Here is a 27,351-nt window from a genome sequence, read left to right on the forward strand (position 1 = left end):
GACCATTCATGTGGAATGTCCATTAACCATTGAATATTTGTTTAGCATCTACAATATGTCATACTCAGCTGAATACCAGGGATACAAAGATGAATAAGAGAAGATGAGTCAAAGTCTAAATGCCTGATCTACTTCAGGAACCACTAGCTTTAAAATGCCATTATTTGGATTTATATAGAACTTTAGATTTTTACTCACTCAAAAGCAATACAGGACTTTGGCCAATAAGGAGGCTATGATTAATCTGAACATTTTTGTTCATACCACAGAGTTAGTAGGAAGTAATATTGTGTTAAAATAATTTAAAGCCAGTGTCTTGCCTTAACTCATAATTTAACATGAAATTCTAACTAGAGAAGATCTTTTTAGGAAGAAAGAGCTGTGTTAGATCAGCTATGATTAGATTAACCAAAATTCATAAGAAAGACTCAACTGAAGGATTGTCTATTTTTTGAGGTATCCCGTCTAGCAGACAGACCAGTATTTCCAGATTCCTACTACTTGCATTCAAACTGAAGCCCAGAGAGGGGATGTGACCTAGTCAGGAACACAGAGCTGGTCAAAGGCAGTCAGCTCTACAAGCTATGCTTCCACGCAGTTTCCTAAAGTTATTATCATTCTGATATCACCTTCAAGATTTCTTTTTTTTTTTTTTGACATGCTTCCATACTACTTGTACTGTTATTTACTTAAAATATATTATTTCTAAATGAACTTAAAAAAAATCTTAGCTCCATCAAAAGTAATATGACTAATGAAATCACAAGTCCGATGGGCTATTAATATATAAAATTATAATACACATCAAAATAAATATATTATTAAAATTAGAATAAACAAAAAAGATTTTGGATTAAAAAACTAGTCTGATATTATACATGCCAAACTCTTAATGGTAAGGAGTGAGAAAGGTGAAAAAGAAAGTTTGAGTTATTTTTTTGTGTACAAACAGGAATCACTTTTATAATTTAAAAACTAAGAAAAAATTGTATGGTCTAGTGGTGGCTAGCACAGCCCCAAAGTAAGCCTTTTCATTATATATACTTAGAGGAATTAAACATTAGCACAAGCCTTTTAAGTACGATTTAACAATATATATTTAAAGTCTTAAAATGTTCACACTTTTTGTTCCCTTAATTCCTCCTCTTAGAATCTACCCTAAGGAAACAGTCAAAAATGGTAGAAAAGATTTACACAAAAAAATGATAGAGGTAAAGTAAACAATTGAAAATAACTTGTGATTAGGAGAAGAGGAATGGTTAGTCAATAATAAATCTCCACTATGACATATCAGGCAGCTTAAAATTATTTACAAAGATTTTTTGTAATTAAATAGAAAAATGGCCTCATGCTAGGTAAAAGACCTAGACATAAAGTTATGATCACTGATTATTTTTTCATAATGCACACACTCAGAAATCACTTTCAAAGGAAATATACCAGCGTGTCAATAGTAAATTGACTTATTAAAATTTTAGGAAATGTAGAACTTATAAGTGATCTATATAAGTTATATAATATATAAACCACGTATATACACATATGTGTGTGCATATACATATATACACACACGATGGAGTTGACTGCTTTGTTTGAACTGAACTGTCAAATATTTGTTTTAGTATTTCAAAACATTTTAACGTTAAATGATAGAACGCATTTTTATGTGTCTGGTAATTATAAATATGTCTTGAAGATCTTATTAATATTGCTAATAAAACTGTGTCACAGTATCTGTTTTTCACAGATAATTTAATTTGCTTTTTACAGGGACAACAGGAAGATTTGAGTGAGTATTTTGAGTACATTTTGTATACAAAAGGAAATTTAGGGCCAAAGAGATTGAATGATTTAACCTAAGGTCTTCTGACACTAATAGTGTAAAGAAGACTAAAGTCCAGTTCTCCCAATTTTTACTGTTATGTTTTGAAATCTAGAATTCCATACAATCTCAAAAATATTGCCAAATACTACCAAAGGAAATTTTCTTTTGGCCCATATGAAAAAAGGTTATCTTCATCAAATATGTGAATGAAAGCTCTGATACTCTTTTACACCTAAAAAATTAGCAGAAATATATACTGTATATGTATCTATATGTATATTTATATTTCGCAATTGTTAAGAGTATATATAATTCTCAGTTGTTGAAGATATGGAAAAATAGACCCTCTAGTTCTCTGTTAGTGGAAATACGAAAAGTTTCAGTCTTTCTGGATGTATTAGAAGTCTTTAACCCAGGAATTTAACTTTTTTTTTTTTTTTTTTGCGGTACGCTGGCCTCTCACTGTTGTGGCCTCTCCCGTTGCCGAGCACAGGCTCCGGGCGTGCAGGCTCAGCGGCCATGGCTCACGGGCCTAACCGCTCCGCGGCATGTGGGATCTTCCGGGACCGGGGCACGAATCCGTGCCCCTGCATCGGCAGGCGGACTCTCAACCACTGCGCCACCAGGGAAGCCCCCCAGGAATTTAACTTTTAAAAATTGACTTAGGAAATATTAATAACTGTCACCAAAAACTTTTGTACAAGGGAGTTCCTTGTGACATTAATACCCCACAACAAGTGATTGGTTAAAGAAATTATGTTCATCTATGTAATAGGAAGTTATATAGCTATCAAATTCTGTAAGAAATATTAAATGATAGTGAAATATTTACATGATTTTTTGATAAGGGGAAAAATCGATTTCAAAACAATATGTATAACACTATCTCATATTTGTAAACAGGTATGTGTGCATCTAGGCATTGAAAAATAATTTTAAAAGTATAATCAAAGTGTTAACGGTAGTTTTTTCCAGGTGATGTAATTTTTTCTAGGTGATGTAATTACGGGTACATTATATATTTTTTTCCACTGTGGCTTCTTAGATTTTTAAACATTTGTACAATGAATCTCTCTCTTTTGCAATTAGAGTGAAAAAGATTTAGAACTCCCAAATAAGCTTTGCTAGCACAAGATTTCTTTTATATCATAAAGACTGACCAAACCAAATGTTTGTCTAATTTGTAAAAAACAAAAATTTTAACTGTGCAGTTTTATTAATCATTATTGAAAGTGCACACACCTTGAAATCCTTGCATACATTCGATTCCCCAAACAGCCTTTACCCAGAGTTCAATGCTTCTAGTACAGATTTTGGGTAATAACTTCCAGCACCAAGGTTAACTTGACTTTGCATCCACCAACCATCACCCATGACTGACCCCTTGTAGATTTCATGTGAGTTGCCCTTTCAGGAGAGTCTATTTATACTCTCTCCTGTGGGCTTTCCCAGCAAGTTGCTAAAAACAGTGTGTCACAAAAGTTACTTATTGGCTACATGTTTTTTGTTTTCGGTACGCGGGCCTCTCACTGTTGTGGCCTCTCCCGTTGCGGAGCACAGGCTCGGGACGCGCAGGCTCCGCGGCCATGGCTCATGGGCCCAGCCGCTCCGCGGCATGTGGGATCCTCCCGGACCGGGGCACGAACCCGTGTCCCCTGCATCGGCAGGCGGACTCTCAACCACTGTGCCACCAGGGAAGCCCTACATGTTCTTTTAAGTGTCTGGAATGCAGAACAAGTTTATTTTTTAGTATCTTTCTGATGTTTTTCAGGGTGCATATTTTAAGTGAGTATTTATTGATTCAATGTTTATAATAAAGACAAATCCAGCTCTAACAACGAACATCTACTTACTAGTTTCCAGCTCCTGCTCTTGTGAGTGATGACCTTGGGCTCCATGCATCAGTTTCCACATCTGTAAAACAAGTATAATTAAGTACTTATAGGATTGCTGAGGATTTTTTAAAATTAATTTTTATTGGAGTGTAGTTGATTTACAGTGTTGTGGTTATGAGGCTTTTTAAAAAATGTATATAAGGAACATGAAAAATCTGTAACTGCTAGCTAATATTGTGATCTATGTCCTTTTTCTTTTCTTTCCTTTTTTTTTTTTTTTGGTCACAGGGCACGACATGTGGGATCTCAGTTCCCCCGCCAGGGATTGAACCTGTGTCCCCTGCATTAGAAGCATGGATTCTTAACCACTGGACCACCAGGGAAGTCCCTGTTCTATGTTCTTATAGCTTTACTGTGAGGTGGCATAGGTGAGGTGAAGAGCCCTAAATTTGGAGTCAAGAGTTAGGTATCGGACTTCTCTAGTGGCCCAGTGGTTAAGAATCCACCTGCCAGTGCAGGGGACACGTCTTCAAGCCCTGGTCTGGGAAGATCCCACATGTCACAGAGCAACTAAGCCTGTGCGTCACAACTACTGAGCCTGAGCTTTAGAGCCTGCGAGCCGCAACTACTGAAGCCCGTGCGCCTAGAGCCTGTGTTCTGCAGCAAGAGAAGCCACGGCAATGAGAAGCCCATGCATGAAGAGTAGACCCTGCTTGCTGCAACTAGAGAAAGCCCCAGTGCAGCAACGAAGACCCAACACAGCCAAAACTTACAAATAAATAAGTAAAATTATTAAAAAAACAAAAAGTTAGGTATCTAGTCCAGGAAATCAAAACCAGAATATGTACACATAACAAAAGAAATTCATTATATTTAAACAAATCTTTAAAATCAACAGTGATCGTTTAAAATAAAAAACCTAAGTATGACTAATTGTATCTAAGTTCTCCTATTACTACTTATTTCTGTTAGTTAGTTCACTTTGTCATTTTCTAAAACTCAGTCACCAGGCATGTGGCAGTAGGGCCAAAGGATTTTTTTTTTTTTAATTAATTTTTATTGGAGTATAGTTGCTTTACAATGTTGTGTTAGTTTCTACTGTACAGTGAATCAGCTATACGTGTACATATATCCCCTCCCCTTTTTGGATTTCCTTCTCATTTAGGTCACCACAGAGCACTGAGTAGAGTTCCCTGAGCTATACAGTAAGTTCTCATTACAAAGGTTTTCTAAAAGTAGAAAAGAAAATCTTAAAATCGAGAAAAAATTTTTATTGATATATCAAATCCAAGAAATGGTTGTATAGACTCAGAAAAATCCATACAATGCAGGAATTGTTATAATAGATGTAAATAAGGAAACTACAGCAAATGCGGAGCATTTTATTTTACTTCATTTTTCTGTGAATTGTATAGAGATCACCGTTGTTCATTGGTCTAGCTTCCGGATCAGCACTGTTCTGTTGGAGCACAACTTGAAAACCACTGATCTATTCCAGATGAGAAAATGGTCTCAAGGAAAAGTGATCTTTTGCCCAGAATTACAGACTAAGGTATTGAAGATCCAGACCTACCCAGTTCCTCTTCATGGCAATTTCCGCTCTTCTAGCAAAAGAGATTTCCTTGAGCTGGTAGTAAACCAAAAACTCAGTTACCTTCTTTTTTCCTTCCCTCCTTCTCTTCCTCCTCCCTCTCTCCCTTCCTTTCTAAGGTTTCCCAGAAATGAGAAACTGTACTTTACATGACCAACAATAATTAACGGCTTAGTCAACCAGTAAATAATTTTTATGCTTTCTCTAAATTATTTTGATGACTTTCAGTTCATTTCATCTTTTTTTCTAACCCAGAGGATTAGCCAAACAGCTAATTGTGGTCTTCATATATCAACACCTTCTGCTCCTTGGGAATGTTTAGGATTTTCCTTCACCTTTTTCTTTTCATCTTTCACTCTAAAACGGTTTTTATAGGCTTAGGACCAGGAAAGAAAAAACAAAGGTGGCGTAAGGTTTCTTTCACCCGGAAAATTATAATTCTGCTTTTATTTCGTATAGAGATATAAATGGAGAAACATAGCACTATTCTACTTATCAGGGATCATGTGAAAGAAGAAAAGTTCATTGTTCTGGCCCTTTTGTATTCACTCTATATCATGCAGCATTCACAAAGGAATTATTCCTATGATTGAGAAGAGAGATAGGCTGGTGCTCTCATTTGACTTACAACAGAGCCCTGAATTTGAAATTAGTAAGGACTTTTAAAATATCATGAACATGGAATTATAGTATCAACTTGGTTATCAAATTAACTCTGTGTATACTAGAACTGAATGATAAAGCATATAACATGGAAGAAGAAAAGCAATAGTGCTTGTTATTACGGTTCCATTTGACTATAGTCAGGATCTAATAGATGCTCCTGTCCCATCCACTGAGGAAACTGCAAAATCCAAGGCATCACAGGTGAACTGTCACCTGAGCAGCAACTCAGGAACATAAACCCTCATCAGGCAAAGGGATATGGTATTTGTAAGAGAAGATGCACAGATTTTGTCGGAGGCTGGGAAAAGCCTTAACGCACTGGATCAGAAATAGGAATCTCTGACATCTGTAAATGATCTCACAAAGCCTTTCCCATGTACATTTTTAAAATCTATTCTTCACAGCAGTTTATGACATGAAGATTATTTCTTCTGTTTTATATTTGGAGAAACCAAGGCTCAAAGCAGTCCAGTGACTTTGCCCAAGATCATTCAACGAGTGCTTGGACTTGAACTCAGGACTTCTGATTCCAGATAGCATCATCTTACTCATTGTCACATATTAAACTCCCAAGATGACACAGTAATATGTTTTTTCCATTTATCTATCTATTTCTAGATATATTTCCTGATTATTTAGCAAATACAGAAAAATAAAAGAATATCTAGTCCCAAAACACAGAGAGAATTAGTATTATTCTCTGTTTCTTGTCTGTATTTCTCCCTTTGTGGTTTGATAGTCTATGTTCTTTGCTTATTTTTTTGTGTACGTGAATTTTGTGTGTGTATCTTTACATTGACTTGTGATGCTCACTTTATAGATTAAGAATATTAACTCCTTCTAATATGTAATAAAATATTTTTCTTAGTTTTTATTTACTTTTAACTTTAATAATAATGCTTTTTGATACTTAAAAGTTATTTTTATGTTTAAATTTATTGATCATTTTCTCTATGCTTTCTATCATTGGTATAGTTAATACTTTCAAGCCCCCTAATAGGACTATTCATTTACATGATTTGTTGTGTTTTTACTAATTCCAAGATTTTTATTTTCACATTTAACTCTACAAACTATGTAAATTTATTTTTTAATATGTGATATGAGGCAGGGTTTAAACTTAATTGTTTTCCAAATCATTAACTAAATCGTCTCAGCATTATTTAAAAAGCATCCTTCCTGAGACCTCCCGGCTCGACTGGCTGCGCAGGCGGCGGTAAAAATGTCTGCTCCAGGATCCTACCAGGCGGCTGCGGGACCTTCCTCGGTGCCGACCGCGCCCCCGTCTTATGAAGAGACAGTTTCTGTTAACAGTTACTACCCCACACTTCCAGCACCCACGCCTGGGCCGGCCACGGGGCTCATGATGGGCCCGGATGGGAAGGGCATGAATCCGCCTGCGTACTACACCCAGCCAGTGCCTGTCCCCAATGCCAGTGCAATTGCTGTGCAGACAGTCCGCGTGCAGCAGTCCATCTCCTTTTTCCACCGCCCGGTCCAGATGTGTTGTCCTTCCTGCAACAAGATGATCGTGACTCAGCTGTCCTATAATGCCGGCGCCCTCACCTGGCTCTCCTGCCGGAACCTGTGCCTGTTGGGGTGCATGGCGGGCTGCTGCTTCATCCCTTTCTGTGTGGACGCCCTGCAGGATGTGGACCACTACTGTCCCAACTGCAAAGCTCTCCTGGGCACCTACAAGCGTTTGTAGGACTCAGCCAGACCTGAAGGGATCGGTGTGCTGCAGGAAGGCCTTTCCGACTCTCACCCAGCCCCGCCCCTGGTGAAGGCTCCATTTTGGTGGGCTCACCTCTCCAGGGTCTCTACCTTCGTGTCTTCTTTTGGGGGGGGAAATATCGCAAAAATAACACACCTACGAACCCCAGAAATTGCTGCTTGGTGTCGTGCACAGGACATGCAAAGACATTCTCCTTGAGCGCTGGTTCAGGGGTTTCCTGCCTCCCCGTCTGTGATCCCAAGTCACCCCATCCAGCTGTGACCATTGTCCTGAGTATCTTCTGGTGATTTGCCACTGGCTGGCTTCTTTTTTTTTTTTTGCCTCAGTGGGCCTTTCTCTTGGTGGTCTCAAACTGAGAAGCCCCAGATTGCCTTATTTTTGAAGCTGTTCTGGCCCCAGTACGGCTGAACCAACCTTTAGTGCCTACCGTCATAGCCATCTGTTTCCACTTCTGATGACAAAAATCTTGCCTTACAGTCTAAGGGCTTGGCTCTCAGATTCTGCAACTGCAGGCTTTTAAATAGCACACAAAATCACTTTAATTTCTTAATTCGTTTTTAAGTACAGGGAGGGGTTATTCACACCCATCAGACACAAAGCCATGAGGTCATAAACGCAGGCTAGGAATAGAAGGCTGGATCTTTACGCTGATCCGCCTTCTTTGGACCAGATCCTCAGCCACTTTCTACGAAGGGCTTTTATTTTTGGTAGAGGAATTGTTTGTATTAACAGTTTTTGTGACCTCCTTTTGATCTTAAACACCTTTGAACATAATTTTGAAAAGAGGGATTTATAGAACCGTTTTCCTTATCCATATGACTGGTATCATTTTCCCATTTGCCAATGCACTCTCACTTTTTTTTTTTTTTTTTTTTGCCTTAACAGAAAAAGTCATGGGCATAATTTCATCCACTGCCTTCACTTGAGTTTAGTGTGGTTCCTAAAGACCTCCATAGTGGAACTCTTAAAGAGGGTCCCCTTTTGGGTTACTGGTGGATATTTGGAAAGGCAAAGGAAAGCGTGTTTGAGCACGTCTGAGTACCACGGTGCTGAAAAGTGCGGGGACCTGGCTGTTTCAAAGGCGTCTGAAGTCTGGATTTTATTTTTCAGAAATCAATTTGTTGTATAACATCTGAAGACATGATTTCTAGGACTGAAGCAGCAAGCCAGAGTTCTCGGTTCGCTGCTGTGTCATCTTTGAAATCAAGACAAAGCTGGGCTCAACTTTCAAGAGCTCCCGTTTTGATACTAAATAGGCACAGGGAATGCATGTGAATAATATTATGTAGAAATCAAGCCTAGGCCTTGATCGAAAGTCTGTATATTGGTTGAAAATTATAGTCATAACCCATTGATTCGGCTTATTCATTTGATGTTTCGAAAGTTCCAGTAATATTTTTTGCAATGACTATGGATACTACATAGTGCTTATGTATGGTGTATGTATAGTGCTTATGTATGTATATGGTGTTATCTGCTTTTCAAAATAAAGTCTTTTGTTCACTCTGAAAAAAAAAAGCATCCTTCCTTTACCCAAGTAATTGAAAGGTCACCTTTATTGCACACTACAATTTTGTATGTAGTGACATAATGTTCTAGACTATCCATTTGTTTCCATTTATCTGTCTACATTAGGAGATGTGTGTCAGTTTTACTCTTGGTTCTTACATACTCTTTTATTATCAGGTTTACCTCTTTAAACTGAAAAAGATCACAGTATTGTTTAGATTTTATTAAATATTTGAGTGAAATTTCTCTATACATAACTCAGTCCAAATTCCCTCAAGAAGTACACAGGTTACTGTCTAGCTCATGCCCCCAAATGGTGGCTTTATCATTTCACAAAATTATAGGCACATTAGTGGATTAAAAATTCATTCAAAACTTTACATCAGCTTTTTCCTTAATATAGTTAGGTTCAGTACTCTGAGTCTAACGTCTTACACTACTCTTCACCATTCAACTTTGTTTCATCTCACTAAGAAATCAGTTAATCGGGACTTCCCTGGTGGCACAGTGGTTAAGAGTCCGCCTGCCAATACAGGGGACACGGGTTCGAGCCCTGGTTCGGGAACTAGATACCACATACATGCCGCAAGCCACAACTAAGGAGCCCTCGAGCCGCAACTAAGAAGCCCACCTGCCACAACTAAAACCTGGTGCAACCAAATAAATAAATATTAAAAAAAAAAAAGAAATCAGTTAATCAACTGTACTTCAGTAAAATTTTTTTAAAAAGACCAAAAAAAAATCAGTTAAGGTAATAGAGCAGTGACTTCAAAATTTGTAAAGCAAAGAGGAACAAGAAAATTCAATAAATGCAGTAAAAGAAAAATATAAGAAAAAAGGTATAAACAAACAAGAAGAAATGAAAAGAGAAGACACAAAGGCAATGTTAGAAATAAGATGTCAGAAATAAAGCTGTTTGGTTAATATATTCATGTCCATTTTCAGAATAAATGTTAATGGATGAAGTTTCTCTATTAAGATGTAGGAACTCTCATACAAATAAACCAAAGAAATAACCATAAACTTTAATCAAATTTATTAAATCGTTTGTACAATTCCTCTATATCCTTTTTTTAATCTGAGGGTCACAGAATCTGTCAGTTTGTGGAAAGAAGTGTTAAACAACATGATAGTCTAAGAAACAGAAAAGGCAAACAGCTATTTAAATAGGTCATAAATAAAAGTAAGTGACCAGAAATTTTTGAAAATCAAAAGGAGTAATCAGAAATCAGGTAAGTACTATCAAAAAGAAAGAAGGAGGAAACATGGTAAAAGTAGACAAAATAAAATTCAAGACCAAAAATACTAAATTGAAAAAAAATTTTAGTTGTTAAAAGGAATAATTTACCATTTTTTGTACCTGATAATACAGCTTTAAAATATATGAAGTATAATCTGTCATATCTACAAAAAAAAGCTTACAAAACTATAATGATAATTGTAGATTTTTGACATGCCTCAACAAAAATGACAAATTAAGTGGCCCCCAAATACAAAAGGATATAGAGGAATTGAATACATATTCATTAAACTTGGTCATAGATATATGTATAGAACTGTGTCCCTGACATTCTTTTCCAGTACCCATAGAACATTTACAAAAATTGGCCATTCAGCCACAAAAATAAAAGCTCTAAAAACTCAATAAATATTGAAAGCAGAATACAGATCAGAATGCAATAAAACTATAAATAAACTCCAAAGGACCGAAACATACACATACACAAACTATATACTATAAAACTTTCATAATAACTTTTGGTTAAAAAGAAAACCAAACTGAAATATAGACTATTTTAAATAGCAACAATAGAGAGAATACAAGATATCGAAACTTATGTGATATGACCCAGTTGTAGTCAAATAGAAATTAATATCACTAAATGTATTAATTAGAAAACAAAATATTTAAAATCCACAAATACTCAATTGAAAGAGCTAAAAATAATTTTTTTAAGTAGAAAGCATTGAGTGCTAAAGCAGAATTCTATGAAAATTAACAAGTAAACTTTACCAATTAAACTATCAACAAAAAATCAGATAAGTCAGATGAAAAACAAAACACAAATGCATAATATTAAGATAAGGAAAGAGACATAACTACAGACACAGAAGAGATTTTAAAGTTATAAGAATATTATAGGGAATTCCCTGGCAGTCCAATCCCTGGTTGGGGAACTAAGATCCCGCGTGCCTCACTGTGCAGCCAAAAAAAAAAAAAAAAAAGAATGTTGTATCAATAAAATTAAAATTCTCAGGTGAAAAGGCTAATTTTCCAAAAATCTATATAGTAATGAAAATTGACTCAAAAGGAAGAAGAAAAGAAATATGACCAATTATCACATGAAAAGAAAAACATAGCTAAATCCCCAAACCCCACACTAGAGTACTAGGTAAATTCTAGTACACCTTATAGAAACTGATAATTCCTGTTTATAAAATATATGTATGTATTTATGTATTTATCTTTAAACTCATTATTGCAGAAATTTTAAACATAAAAGTAAAAGTCCTAGGCTATTTAAAGAGTTTATACTCATTCTTTGTGTCTAGTGTTACTCCGTCAGCCCACAATCCAGCAAAGAAAACCAAATACATCAAATTTTATAAGAATATGACTTGTAAATATAGATGCAAAGCTCCAGTATAAAATGTTTTATATAAAATCCAACAGCATATGAAAGAAAGGACTCACCATGAGTAAATAAGGTTATCCTAGAAAAGCAAGGATGCTCAAAACCAGGATATCTATTGATAATAATGCATTACATTAACTGAACACAGTAGAATTACGATGTGATAAACTTGATAGACGCCAAACTGTAGTTGATACAATTTAATACCTATTTCTGATTTTAAAAAAGCAAAAAAGAAAAACAAAACTGAATTTTTATTAATCCATGACTAGAATGATATTTTTAAAAATTATTATCAGGTTATGTTTCAAAAAAATACAGCAGAATCTTGCTACTGAAATATGAGAAGCATTCCCATTAAGGTCAGGAATTGAAAAGGAAAATACCTCTTATCCACGTATGCAATTCAACATTTCACTAAGGTCTCAGCTTTTGAAATAATTCAAGAAATAGTAAGAATAAGTATTAGAAATATGTCATTAGAAATAATGACAGTTTTGCAAACTGTCATTATTTGCAATTGCAAATTAGGAACTCTCAAACAAACCTCTTAAAAATTAGTAGAACTCAGAATTCTGTAGGGAAACATACAAAAATCAATCGTTTTCCCATACTCCAGTAATATCTAAATGGATTTGGATGAATTCAGCTTCAGTTAGAGGATACTGAATTAATCGAGGTTTAAACCTTTTTTGCTAAAAAGGGAATGTGGAAGAAAGCAGTTGACTGACTGGTATGTTCAGTGGCCCAATAACGTCTTCAAGGACCTAGGCAGTTTTCTTCCTTCTGCCCCATCATCTCAAGTTGTTGCCTTTTCCTCTTCATATTTGTGGCCTCGTGGCCACATTATGGTTATCCCAGTCAGGTGTCATTCCTGCTCATCAGCCGTGAAAATGGGAAGAAAGGAGAGCAGAAGCAAAGGGGCTTTACTTGTATCAAGGAGTAAAAAGTATCATAATTTCCCTATCACACATTATGTAATACTAGGTAATATGGTCAGCCTTGGTGGCAAGGGTGCCAGGGAATGTGAGCGTAGCAAAAGTCACAACCATTTGGATTGCCATGACTGGTTTAGACCAAAGATGGATGATTCATCCTCTGGGAATGGGCACATTGCTGACCCCAAGTAAAAGTAGGATTCTGTTAGCAAGGGAGAAGTGATCAGAGAGCTACTAGGTAGATGACTTGCAGAGTATGTCACTATACCGAGTAGAAAATGTGATGGGGATAGAAGATCCCAATCACTCAAATGAAAAGTTAAAAAAAAAAAATCATGGGACTTCTCTGGTGGTGCAGTGGTTAAGAATCCACCTGCCAATGCAAGGGACACGGGTTCAAGCCCTGGTCCGGGAAGATCCCACATGCCACGGAGCAACTAAGCCCGTGCGCCACAACTACTGACCCTGTGCTCTAGAGCCTGCAAGCCACAACTACTGAAGCCCGCATGCCTAGAGCCCGTGCTCCACAACAAGAGAAGCCACTGCAATGAGAAGCCCGGGCACCGCAATGAAGAGTAGCCCCTGCTCGCCACAACTAGAGAAAGCCCACGCACAGCAACAAAGACCCAATGCAGCCCAAACTAAATTAATTAATTAATTAATTTAAAAAAATCATAACGGGGGAGGGATGGATTGGGAGTTTGGGATTAGCAGGTGCAAACTACTGTATATAGAATGGATACAAGGTCCTACTGTATAGGACAGGGGACTATATTCAATACTCTGTGATAAACCATACTGGAAAAGAATATGAAAAAAGAATGTATACATATATATGTATACCTGAATCACTTTGCTGTATATAGAAATTAACACAACATTGTAAATCAACTATACTTCAACAAAATAAATTTTTAAAAATTCATAATGTATCTAGATAAATAAGCAATGAAATATATAAAACCTATATGATGATATTTAGAAATTTTACTAAAATACTTTATAAGACTTGGAAAAAATGGAGACACATCACATTCTTATATGAAAAGCCTCAATATGGTAAAATTTGATTCTCTATATAATAATATACAAATTTGTAGTAGTCCAAAACAAAATGGCCTTTTCTTTTTTAACTGGATAACTGATACTAAAGTTTATCTATAAGAGGACATTATTTAAAAAATAAGACTAGATGAAGCTTAACTCCTCATCATATCTCAAAACGATTATACCGATATATTGACAAAAACGGTGTGGTATTGGCACAAGAATAGAATACAAACAGTAGAGTACGGAATGGAGCACAATAAAGAATGTAAAGTCTGAAACCACCTATATACACATGAGGATTAGAGTATAATGAATTTAGTATTGGAAATCAGTTGGAAATAATTGATTATTTTAGATTTAATTTTGGAAAAATGTCTCCACTTGGGAGGAAATAATTATACTCCTTTCTCACACCATGTACAAAAATAAATTCCAGATGGATTAAGATTATAAGAACAGAAAAACAAAACTGTAACATACTGGAGTCATGGGGCAATATTTTTGTAATCGTGGGTGTGAAAAGATTTTCTAAAACGACATAGATTGACCAGTTAATCTACATAGTAAATTCTGTAAGTGAAGAAAGTTAAAAGACAAACGATAGACCTGGAGAAGATATTTACCACATATATAACAAAAGATAAATTAATTTATAAAGAGTTCCAATGATTCAATAAGAAAAAGACAATCTACATTTTTCAAATGAACATAGGATATCATCAGGCACAGAAGGCATATGAAAAAGGCAAAATGCATATTAAAAAGACATCTTATCTATAATAAGTATGGAAGTGAAAATTATAATAATGGTAAAATATAATGATAAAATAATATAATAAAATAATATGAAAGTGAATAAAATCATTCATCAGATCATCAATATATTTTGAAAATTGATACTATTCAGTATTGATGTGTATATACAAGTGCTAAGTTTGTGGAAATGTAAACCTGTACAGTGGTTTGGTGGACAATAGGGTGATATCTATGAAAATTAAAAATATTCATACTTTCTGACCCAAAAACTATACTTCTAAGAATCCAACCTATAGAAATATTTGCATATGTGCACAAAGGTATTTATTGTAATATTGTTTCTAATAGAAGAAATCTGAAGCTACTTAAATGCCCAACAATTGTAGAATTATTTCGTAAATTATAGCATGTAAATTTGCACTATTAACAAGTTTTTATGTTTTCATCACAATTAAGATAGATCTGTTTGTATTGACATGGCAAGAACTTCAAGGTATATCATGAAATGAAAAAAGTTGCCATATTTATTTTTAAAGCTAATTTTAATATTACATTATTACATTATACATTATATTTATCTTAGAAATCTTATGTTTGTATATTTTACCATATAAGCATTCAAATGCATAGAACAGCATGTAATAGGATGCTTTCACAGATGATTTCTTATAGATTGGAGAATATTAATGCAGGGAATAGGGGGAGAAAAATTATCTATAAGGGGGCTTCAGTATTTTAGTCTGTGCATTTCTAACTGCTCAAATTTTTCAAAATAAACATGTATCATGTTGCTTTTGCAATTAAAAATATTTAAAAAGGGACAGCTTAGTATTTGGATAAAACAGACTGAGGTTCAAATCCCATATTTATCACCTAATAGCTGTGTGACTTGAATATTTTTAAGTTCTTAGAGACTCAATTTCTTTATCTACAAATTAGGTAAAATAATACTTACTTCATAGTTGCATGAACAGATCAAATGAGATTATGTATGAAAAACACCTGGGTGCTCAACAAGTAAGTGTTGGTTTCTTTTTTTTTTTTGCGGTATGTGGGCCTCTCACTGTTGTGGCCTCTCCCGTGGCGGGACGCGCAGGCTCAGAGGCCATGGCTCACAGGCCCAGTCGCTCCGCAGCATGTGGGATCTTCCCGGACCGGGGCAGAAACCCGTGTCCCCTGCATCAGCAGGCGGACTCTCAACCACTGCGCCACCAGGGAAGCCCGTGCTGGTTTCTTAAATGGCTGAGGTTAGAGATAAGTAAATTACAGTTTTTATCATTTGCTTTTCTTAGCTGGGGTTACAGGAAGCATACCTTGATCAAGCAGATTGTATCAAGCATTTGTACTTGAAATTTTCATTGAAAGATGGCAGATATGGTCTACGTTTTGAGATAAATTAAATATTTAATTGTTTGATCATTCATTCATTTATACAATGAATATAGTGTTATTGACTCTACGTCAGCCAGTGTGCAAGGTACTTGGAGGTGTGAAGATGAAGAAGAGATTATCCTTTCTACTAAGGAGATTGAGGTTTGCTTTAATTTAATGCTTTCAGTTTAGTGAGATAAGTGCAATTCCAGAGACATTTGTAAAATGCTAAGGATATAAAAAAGAATAGTGCTGAAAAATCACAGAATCAGAGAATTTTTGAATTGAGCAAGACCAAGGGATCATTTATTCAACTTCTCATCCAATGCAAGAATCCCTTCCACAACATTTTTGGAAGACTGTAAAACAATTTCTGCCAACATAATAATTGTGATTTATTGAATGTTTACTATTGTTCCTGACACTGTCCTAACTCTTCACAAACATTCTCTCAACTTAAACATCACACCAAAACTGAAAGCTAGTTACCATTATTCATAATTTATGGGCAGAAACTAAGACCACAAGAGGTTAAGTAATTTGTCTGAGGTCACACACCTAATTCACGGAGCTGAAATTTGAACCCAGGTCAGCCTCATCCCAGAGCCTATGTTCTTAATTTGAACCACTACACCCTACTGTCTTCACAGTTGGGACCTTTCCAATGATAAGACACTCAATATATTGAAAAACTCTTGTTTCACGTCTTGTACAGTTCTTCCCTATATAATGTTGGCATCTGTCTTCCTGGAGCATCAGTTACATACCTCAATGAGCATCAAATAACACCTCCAGTGTAATTGGACTTACCACAAATGCAAAAATGTTTAAGACATGGTTTCTACCCTCACACAGTTTATACTCTTGCTTTTTCTATTTGGAGGAGTGCAGAATGTCACCTGCTCTTCTACCAGGGAGCCCTCCAAAAGTCTGAAAACAATCCATCCTTCACCCCTTCCAATAAACATTGCACCTCTCACTGAATTTTTTGTTGTTGTTCCACATTGAATATCCTCAGTTCTTTCAACTGTTGCTATATTTCCAGAGCCTCTCCATCTCAATTTTCTTTCTCCAGATATGTACCTGATACTGTCTTTAAAAGACAGGGTTTTGAACCAAAACAATGAAGTTAATGCTATGGTAGTACAGAGGAGATTTAGCTGACTTTTACTTAAATGTCAACTTCAATTAATATTTGCACTAGTGTCTCTAGCTTTTGATTGCAATCATGTTATTTACTTATATTAAGTCACGTTAATACCACTCAGCACCCCCTCATTTCTTTTTTTTTAATTTTAACAAGTATTAGTCTATCCAGGTCTTGGTTTTCTCCTTCATTTTACTTGTGAAACAAACTTTTTAATTCTTAAATCAAGACTTTATTGTTATCCCTATTAAGTACAATCTTTAAAATTGGTTTATCATTTCAGACTACCCAACGTTTTTTCAGTCTTGATATTGTTTTCCATTTTATTAGATATCTCTCCCAGCTTTACAGAATTCTCAATCCACAAAGCCCAATGTTTTTGTGATTTCTTTGAAAGATCAAGGCAAAGGAGGGAGTTTTGAACTGTGCTACTAATGACCACTTCCAAGTTGGAATAGATTCATTAATCAATCCTCCTTTGTTATTATTGTTCAATCAGGGATGAAGTCACATAGCTAAGTTAGTATCTGACCTACATAGTAAGAGAAACAGATTGTTATATGTGCTCAGATAGCATACAGACATGCGTGGCATAGGCTTCCACGTGTGTTTTGGGAAGGTCCAAACAGGTAAAACACATGATCAGTGACGTGGCGTTCAGCAGATAAAGGCAAAACAAGTTTTTAGTTTTTTGTTCGTTTTTATTTTCTAAACACTTAAGAGAGCCATTACTTATGTGGATTCATCTGTAGCCTCTCAACAGGCTAGAGGGACAATGTCAAATCCTGATTGGTTGAAAGTAGTTCTAGAAAAGCAAAAGTAATGTCCTTTATATTGACATGTTTCTCATGGTCTGACCTCCTCCAGGATAACCCAGAGAACCTAGAGAAAAGGATATACTACTTGTGCTTCAGCCAATCCCCTATTAATATCGTTGCTTGCCACCATGTTTGTTTGTTTTTTTTTGGCCGCACCACATGGCTTGCGGGATCTTAGTTCCCCAACCAGGGATTGAACCTGGGGCCCTGGCAGTGAGAGCACCAAGTCCTAACCACTGGACCACCAGGGAATTCTTGCCACCACGTTTTTTATTTGTTTGGAATAGCTGAGCTCTTGGATGAGAACCTGGACTTCAGATGGTCTGTGTTGCAAATTACAGGCATATCTGTGTGGATAAGCTCTCTGTAGAAAGTTAAGAAACCTTACTAAGATTTGTATCTATCGTCTCTTTAATAAAGGCCCATTGCTTATCAGGGGAGAAATACAGCTTCTTGAGATATGGTAGTAGTTCACTGGACAAACTTATGAATAATTTCACTTTAATGAGATATTCACATAGACATGTGCACTATTAAAACATTAAAAAGTATTAATATTTATTTTAGCTAGATGAAATCTTTTTTGGTACTAGGTGGATCAAAATAAGAAGTTTTAAAATAAAAAGAAGAAAGAATGCTATTTAAAATGTTTATATTTTAATAATTTTCTTTCTGTCATTTTCTATACAGCCGAAACTTGAAGATTTTCCAGTTATTTCTAGATACAAAAACACGAGCAGAGTGTTATGCCTTCTTATGTTAATCAAGCTATATTTTATTACTCAAAATATGTGATAAATATTGTTAAAGAATAATCTCTCACCCACAGCATATATTCCCCCAATCTAGCAAGTGCTTAAGAAAAAAAACCACTTGACCATTTGCACAAGACTTAGTTCACAGTCTAAGAAGAAACAAAGTCCAGACAATCTACTACTAGGTGCTGTGACCAATGTGACCACCATCACATTTGCACTGTCCTCAACAACAAATGCCCATATTCCCTCGGCCCACCTCAGGGTTTACCTGCAGCTGTGATGGGCATTTCTTGGGCATGCAAACAGTTTTCTACCGCAAGTACCCATGCTTCTGTTTCCCTGACTAGGGACTTCTGCTAGCACCACAGGACATACACAGGGCAACCCAAGAAATGCAATTTTCAATCAATGAGTCTATGAATAACTACCCCAGTTTGACCCTCTTGACAATGCTGAAGCATATTGTGCATGCTTCCTCAGAAGGTCCCCATTCAACTGAACCAGTTGCCCATAACAATGACATGCTCATTAATACACCTATTGTCTTCTCTCAAATCCTTGTCTCAGGGTCTACTTTTGGGGAAACACCTCCTCCTTCACCATTTCTATTGAACTGTCAGTGAACTTGATTATATTAGCAACTCCCAGAGTGAGAAAGAATCCTATCTGTAGCTCAGGTAAGATAACAGTGGAGCAGAGGGAAGGTGGTGTTATGGAAAAAGCACGGAAGTTAGAAGAAAATCTAACCAAGACCTCAAGTCAAATCTCAGCTCTCAATGGTCTCAATCTTTCTATCAGCAGATTGCTTTCTCCTTGAACATGTTCTTCAGTTGACCTGTGAGATCGCCCTCTTGATTCTCTTCCAGTCTCACAAGCCATACACTCTCAGTCTCCTTTGCCTGACCCTCTTCATTTTCCTACTTCTATTGGTTGGAGGGATCTAAGCTCAGTCTCTAGACTCCCTCCCTTGGCTATTTAAACCCAATCCCAATGTACTTTCACCCAGTTGTGTGTTTCAAGTACCATAAATATATGGTGACTCCAAAACTTACATCTTTGCCTAAACCTCTCCTCTGCACTCCAGAACACTGATGTCCAAGTGCATACTCAAAATCTCTGCTTGCATGTCTAATAGGCATCAAACTTAATACTTCAGAACTGAATCCTTGATTTCCACTTCACCCTGTTCTCTCCGGTGGTAAATGGCAGTTCCATATTTCCCAAAACTCCTGAATCATGTTTAACTCATTACTGTCTCACACAGTATGGTATCCATCATCAAACCCTATCCTTCCACTTCAAAATATGTCCTTAATGTAGCCATCCCTTACCTCTTCTACTGCTAACCTGGGCCAAGGCACCATCATCTCTTGACTGGATGATTTCAATAGCCTTCTGACCAACCTCTCTGCTTCTACCCTTGACCTCTTAAAGTTTATTTTGAGTGGCCCTTTTAAAACATTGTCAGATCTAGTGACTGATATGCTGTGGTACCCCAACTCATACAGAATAAAATCCAAAGTATATTGGATCATCATGACCTTGTCTCCACTACCCTTTTGGCTGTAATTTTTACTACCCTCTTTCTTGCTCAGGCTGCTTCAGCCACACTGGCCTCCTCTCTCTTACTTGATTCTTGGTACTTGCTGTTCCCTCTCCCTGGAATTTTCTGCAATCATGTATCCTCAGGGACACATTCTCTTCACCAAGATCTCTACTCAAATGTCACCTTATTGAGATGATTTTCCCCACCACTCTATCACATCCACTTCACACATAAATACATACCTATACATACATACACTGTCCATCTCTGTTAGCACCATCTGACCTATTACACAATTCTTTATTTGTACATGATCCTTCTCTCCCAACTAGAACATGAGCTCTTTGAGATCAGGGTTTTGATTTGTCCCCTGTTGAATCCCCAGCACCCACCACAGTTTTTGGCACGAAAAGGCACCCAACACATATACTGTGAATGATGTAATAAGCCAGCTATAAATCAGGGTATGTTGGTCTACAAGATCTCCTATCTCCCTCTCACTCAAATACTACATGATCTTAAGTTGACTCTGAAAGTATAGAATATGCGCTGTAACGTGTTTAATCAGACAAAAGACTTGTTTTTCACTCTCATTATTAATCTCCAAAACTTGCCTGTTATTCACATTTCTTGATTCACGGAGGAATATCTGTTGGAATGTTTAAGTTAAATTGATTTTATAAGTTTATATACCTATCTAAAAGCACTTTAGACCAACACAGTGGGGTTTTTTTCTTCCTACTTTGATTATATTTTCTGTAAGCATTACAATTTTCCCCAGGTACATTGTTTTTCCAGTAGGATTTAGACTTAGAAGCAAAAAGGAGTCAAAATTCCTCTTCCAATCCTGAACTGGCCCTTCTTCCTAAACATTTCCACCCACCAATATTCTACTTTTAGAAAATCAAGAGAGAAAGACAATAATACCAATTTTGCATCTATCCAATTAACCCAAGGCATGGAGTCCTTTCCTTTTGGGCCACACCGTGAGGCATGCGGGATCTTAGTTCCCTGACCAGGGATTGAATCCGTGTCCCCTGCATTGGGAGCACAGAATCTTAACCACTGGACTGCCAGGGGTGTCCCTGGAGTCTCATGCTTTCTTTTTCTCTACATAAACCAATAGGTGTTCATTGTCTTATATTTTCTCCACCTGTCTTAACGGATTATTGCTTCATTTCTAATCTGAGAAATTATTTAGAAAATTATAAAATATCTATCTAAAAATTATAAACATGTAGTTGTCTTCTTTTAATTCTTTGCTTAAAGCTGAAATCCAGTTTTTTTTTTCATATTTACCAAAACAGTGAAGTCTGATATTTCTTTGAGATCTGCCAGAATTAAAACTGGATTTCAGCCTTATACAAACCCTAGTCAATCTTAAGTACAAGTGGTCATTGACTGCTAAACTTTACTTTTTAGGCTCTTCCTTTCCTTAGTGTGATTTTGACCTAGTCATTTCTCTTGTAAGTCTTCCTCATCCCTTTTTTTGGTAGTTTAGAAATGCTTTAAAATTATTTGCCAAGCTAGACTGAGATCTTCTTGATTCTTTCATTTCCTAAATATCCCACCCTTCACTGTACATTAAAAATGCAGAAAAAACCAAAAATTAAATACATGTTAAAAATGAAGAAACTGAATAATGATAACACATGTGCTGGATCTCTTGTGAAAATGGTGGTTCCCTCCTCTTTTTTTTTGAGGATCTTAAGTTATTCTCATTTCTGGTGTAATTTTGGTGTAAAAAGTCACTTATGGAGCCTCCTGGGTAGGTTTCAATGGTCTTTGTGTGTGGATTAACAACAGTGGAAAGGGTGGGAAGAAAATAATAACAATGACAAAAAGGAAGATTAGACTCCTTCAGTTGATTTGTAAATACCTATTAAGTGCTTGTTCTGTGCTAGGCAATGTGCAAGACAGAGGGAATACAATCGTGAGCAAATCCAAACCGTCACTGACCTGCTGGAACTTACATTCTAGTGAGTAGAGTGGGAGAGGCTGGGCAAGTAGAAGGAAAAATGACTGCACGTGAAAACTGTGAAATTGCAGCTGCGATCCTTGTTAAGGAGGACAGGACCACCGCAGCTGTTCAGGTTAGGCCTTACCTGAAAGCACCAGGCCAAGGGGTGAGTGATGCCTGAACGAGCCAGCCAGAGCTCTGCCGGCTATTTCCTGCTGGCATCTGGAAGAGGGACAAATTCCAGTAATTCCCACACAGGTGGGACAGCAGGGGCCCATAAGGAAAGGTTAGTTGAGCCTCAAATATTTGGAGAGGTCATGGAAGGTTTCTTTGAGAAGGAAAAAAACAAACAACACCCAACTAAGTCAGATTTGAAAAAAAGATGAAAAAAAAAAAAAGAATTAAGGGGGATAGAGATGATAGTGGGTGGGGAGGACAGTGAGAAGCCCATTAGCTGCGCTGGTAGCTGCTTCTGCAAAGAGCCTGTGCATCGTGCCCTGAAGAAGCTGAAGGATGCTGGACTGGAGTGAAAGGTGGAGGAAGTTGGAGAGGTGTTTAGGAGCCAATCATGTAAACTTGACCATGGAGGCCGTATTAAGGGATGAGTGTTTAAGAGTGGTGTCTGGTGCTGCACTGTGGAGGGGCAAGGGAAATATAGACCAGTTAGAAGGCTACTGAAGTGATGAGCGGGACGGTGATAGCACAATCTGGGGTCATGGCGATATCTATGAACACGCTTAATGGGGCTCCCCTGGTGGCGCAGTGGTTGGGAGTCCGCCTGCTGATGCAGGGGACCCGGGTTTGTGCCCCGGTCCGGGAGGATCCCGCATGCCGCGGAGCGGCTGGGCCCATGAGCCATGGCCGCGGAGCCTGCGCGTCCCGAGCCTGTGCTCCGCAACGGGAGAGGCCACAACAGTGAGAGGCCAGCGTACCAAAAAAAAAAAAAAAAAAAAAACAACAACTAAAAACAAAACCGCTTAATAAAAACATGTTACAAGGGTGATGAACCTACTGTTTATTGGAAACGTTGTAGAAGGAAAGACTGTATATAGTGTGAAGAATAGAATTCAGAACGCTTAAGACCCAGAGCATGGTTTCCAGCCTTAGAAAACAGAGCAACACTATTATGATTTGTTTTGTTTTTTGATAATGAAGGCTCTTAGTTGTATGGTCAGGCCACTCAAGATGGCTGTTCTCTTGCTCTCTGTACCTCCCCTGCCCAACCAGCGTCTGCTTCGCCTACACCCTACTCACAGAACTGACCTTCCTACGTACTCACCCCCGCCCCAGCTAGTGATTGTTCTTATCAAAGGGGCGGTGAGAGGCGTGCCCCTCTGCTGTTTCCCGTGGTAACTAACGAGCCCACCTGAGGTCAATTCCCCCATAACTGGCAATCTGCCTCCCCTCCCCTCCCCCCGCGGCGAAGCCTACCGCCCTGTCCTGCCCGCGGTCTGCCGCTTATGGTGGAGTGTTTTTCCAGGACCTTTCTTCAGACATGTAAGCCCCGGCCCCAGCTGCTAAACCATTGATGTCTCTGTTGCTGACTCTGGGCTCTTTCTTCAGTCTTAAAGCTGGGCAAGTGCAGGCCTTATAGGCCTGCGGGGTGCAGCCCAACATTAGGTAAGATGGATTATATTAATTTTTGGCTCTGTGTGGGTCTCAGATGTGCCCTGAACTTAGCTCCCTAAAATTGTTGCTGTCAGACTTAACTACTTGACCTTTACCTTGTTTGCATAAATGTGAAATGCTGTATGAGCTACTCAATGCAACATAACTGTTTAATGGAAAACTGTTTTAATTATTAGTTTAATAATCTAATTTACTTTAGCAATCTAATACTGTTGAATAATTAGTTGTTTCAAAATTCGGGTTATTTTCTTAGGATACAGTTCTGGAGAGAGGGTTTCTGGGTTGTAGAGTATACATATTTCTAAGGCTTTTCGTACACATTGTTAACTTCACCAGAAAATTTTGATATTTTACGATCTCACTAGCTGTGTAGGAATGTTTGTTTCTCTATACTTGCACCAACATTGGATGTTTTTATTAAGAAATTAAGCTTTCGGGGGCTTCCCTGGTGGTGCAGTGGTTGAGAGGCCGCCTGCCGATGCAAGGCACATGGATTCGTGCCCCGGTCCGGGAGGATCCCACGTGCCGCGGAGCAGCTGGGCCCGTGAGCCATGGCCGCTGAGCCTGCGCGTCCGGAGCCTGTGCTCCGCAACGGGAGAGGCCACAACAGTGAGGGGCCTGCGTACCGCAAAAAAAAAAAAAAGAAATTAAGCTTTTGGGACTTCCCCGGCGGTCCAGTGGTTAAGACTCTGCCTTCCAATGCAGGAGACGTGGGTTAGATCCCTGGTCGGGGAACTAAGATCCCACATGCCGTGCAGTGCGGCCAAAAACTTAAAAAAAGAAAAGAAAGAAGTTAAGCTTTGCCAATCTTATAGATAAAAGAGAATCTTATTTTAAAAAATATTTCTCTATTACAATATGTACATTTTTTTCAAAATTAGTATCCGTATGTATTACTTTGTGAAATTTCCTTACTGATTTTCAAGGATTCTTTACATTGTAAAGCTCCTTTAACCTTTTTAATAGGATTTAAAACATTGTCATTTCAGCATGTGTAATTGTTTTGCTCACATTTAATGAGGAAACTTGTTTGTTTTAAAATTTTAGAAAATGCTTACTAATGATAATTAAAATCAGGTTGCATTTTTGCATGAGCAAAACTTGCAGACTTTGGTTATTCATTTAGTCTCTATTTATTCTACTTTGTTGCAGCATATTTGAGGGTATAGATTTTTGTTTATTTATTTATTTATTTATTTTTGCGGTACGCGGGCCTCTCCCTGTTGTGGCCTCTCCCGTTGCGGAGCACAGGCTCCGGACGCGCAGGCTCAGCGGCCATGGCTCACGGGCCTAGCCGCTCCGTGGCACGTGGGATCTTCCCGGACCGGGGCACGAACCCGGGTCCCCTGCATCGGCAGGCGGACTCTCAACCACTGCGCCACCAGGGAAGCCCGAGGGTATAGATTTTTGAATTAGAATTTTATAGGTAGTTGGTCATTATGTTTGTAATAGTGACCTAGAAGCCAATGGTACACTACTAAATATTTAACAATTGGGTCTTTTTGTAGAATTTACTGCTTACTGTGGTGTAAGTACTCCCATCACAACTGATTTCAGGTTACCAATGTGAAGTTGCATAATGGACTCTCAAAAACAGCTTTTGAAATAATGCAGGATTTGTAAATGCCAGCTGAATCATCAGAGTGGTTAAGTTTTTGTTGCACATAATTTTAGTATTAGATATATTTCACAATTTTTGCATATTGATATATGGAGGATATTTGATTAATCAAAAAACCCCATTCACCAAATTAGCCAGCAAAATGAAATTTACTTGTCTTTTCTCCATTTAAATCAACATATCATGGGAAATTCTAGGAGTCTTTGAATTTACTAAGAAACAATAAAATATTTTAATTCAAAGTTATTTTCTACCATATCAAATAAGACCCGGCGGGGAGGGTGAAATCATAGGAATTCGGATTAATTCATCTAGAAAAGAATAGGTTAAGGATTGTATGAATACTTATCTTCTTTTTTTTTTAAACATCTTTATTGGAGTATAATTGCTTTACAATGGTGTGTTAGTTTCTGCTTTGTAACAAAGTGAATCAGCTATACATATACATATATCCTCATATCTCCTCCCTCTGGCGTCTCCCTCCCACCCTCCCTATCCGACCCCTCTAGGTGGTCACAAAGCACAGAGCTGATCTCCCTGTGCTATGCGGCTGCTTCCCACTAGCTATCTGTCTTACTTTTGGTAGTGTATATATGTCCATGCCACTCTCTCACTTCGTCCCAGCTTACCCTTCCCCCTCCCCATGTCCTCAAGTCCTTTCTCTACGTCTGCATCTGTGTAATACTTATCTTCAAATGCCTGAGTGATGATGGTTAAATTAAAATAAAACCACCATAACCACCACCACACACACACACACACACACACACACACACACACTCTTCCCTATTTCCATGGAGTTAAGAACAAGAGAAATTAAATGCTGAAAGAGGAGGGATTTAGCTTGAAGAAAGAAGACTTACCTAGTGGCAAAGATTATCAAGAATGACCTAGTTTTGTTTTCTCCTTTTTCTATATAGCTATTGAAATAATGTAATTTTGTCTCAGATAATTTGGGTGTGATTTTATAATAGCTCTAATGAGTTTCATACATTAAATATACTACTTTTGTTTCTCTCAGTGAGAGAAAGGGAATGTATTAAGCAAAAGCAACTTGGAATCTTGAGCAACATGGAGCTCTCGAAATCCAAAAGTTTCGAGTGACACTGAGCCATGATCACCCTTGTACGGTGGGGAACTCAGTGATTCAGGGAGGAAAGCCTCAAGATGGGTTGTGGGGGAGGGGGGAGAATGGTAACTGGAAAATTCATTCGGTTGCTTTAAAAGATGAGCTTAACTCTGGCTCAGGATTCACATTTCCCACTTGTGTCTTGTCTTCAGAAATAAAAAAGAGGAAACCACCAATGAGAACATGTGGTATTATAAATCATCCCAGCTGTTGTTAGAAAAATGAGTAAGGGTTCTAAACAGTTTCAAAAGGTCCTTACTAGCCCTTTTCACTCACCTTGAGAAGAACCATAGAAGTAAGAAAACAAAAGGATTTCTTTTTCTTTCCATACACCAGTCATCAGCAGTGTTCTCTTTGGGCTCCTGGCATCTGGGTCCAGTTGCTGGGTTACAGGCAAATATAATCAAAACAAACACTAAAAGGTACTCTTTTGGCTCTTAACATGTTGGAAAGGTCTTCTGCCTTCCATCCTCTAGGCTGGCCAATTCTTAATGCAAAAGTGACTTTCCCATTTGCTGTCGTCCTTTCCTTTTCTTCCTGTACGACAACTCCTGATTATAAACTTGTTGTGGAGTAGAAGCTCTTAATTAGGAGGCCATTAGACCTTTAGACCTTTTCTCCAACTTCCTGTTCAGTAGTACCAGGAATTCCAGTCCCTACCACCCTTCCCTGTCCTCTGAGAGCTGGTAGGCTGGAGAGGCCCTTCCATGGCTGTATTAACCCTTTGCTCCCCTATTGGCCAGTTACCAAGGATAGATTTTCAAGGAAACAAATGGTATTTTCCACTCAGGACTGCAGTGCCAGATCCAGTGATGGACTTCCTGCTTCTCA

The 27,351-nt window shown here is 37.7% G+C and overlaps 1 long non-coding RNA gene, 1 other non-coding gene and 1 pseudogene across 2 annotated transcripts; 1 reads left to right on the forward strand and 2 right to left on the reverse strand.

The window, feature by feature from the left end:
• Window positions 1-3,029: 3,029 nt before the first annotated feature.
• On the reverse strand, window positions 3,030-27,129 carry LOC137227004 (uncharacterized). The gene is made up of 3 exons (XR_010944649.1): window positions 26,797-27,129; window positions 3,679-3,739; window positions 3,030-3,546 (listed from the first exon to the last, which is right to left on the reverse strand). It is a non-coding gene; the product is annotated as an uncharacterized lncRNA (long non-coding RNA).
• Window positions 7,107-9,076, forward strand: LOC137227003 (lipopolysaccharide-induced tumor necrosis factor-alpha factor homolog pseudogene; annotated as a pseudogene).
• On the reverse strand, window positions 18,056-18,128 carry TRNAE-CUC (transfer RNA glutamic acid (anticodon CUC)). Its single transcript has one exon. It is a non-coding gene; the product is annotated as a tRNA-Glu (tRNA).
• Window positions 27,130-27,351: the final 222 nt, after the last annotated feature.

The sequence above is a fragment of the Pseudorca crassidens genome, chromosome 7 (genome assembly GCF_039906515.1).
Source record: "Pseudorca crassidens isolate mPseCra1 chromosome 7, mPseCra1.hap1, whole genome shotgun sequence".
Taxonomy (NCBI): Eukaryota; Metazoa; Chordata; class Mammalia; order Artiodactyla; family Delphinidae; genus Pseudorca; species Pseudorca crassidens.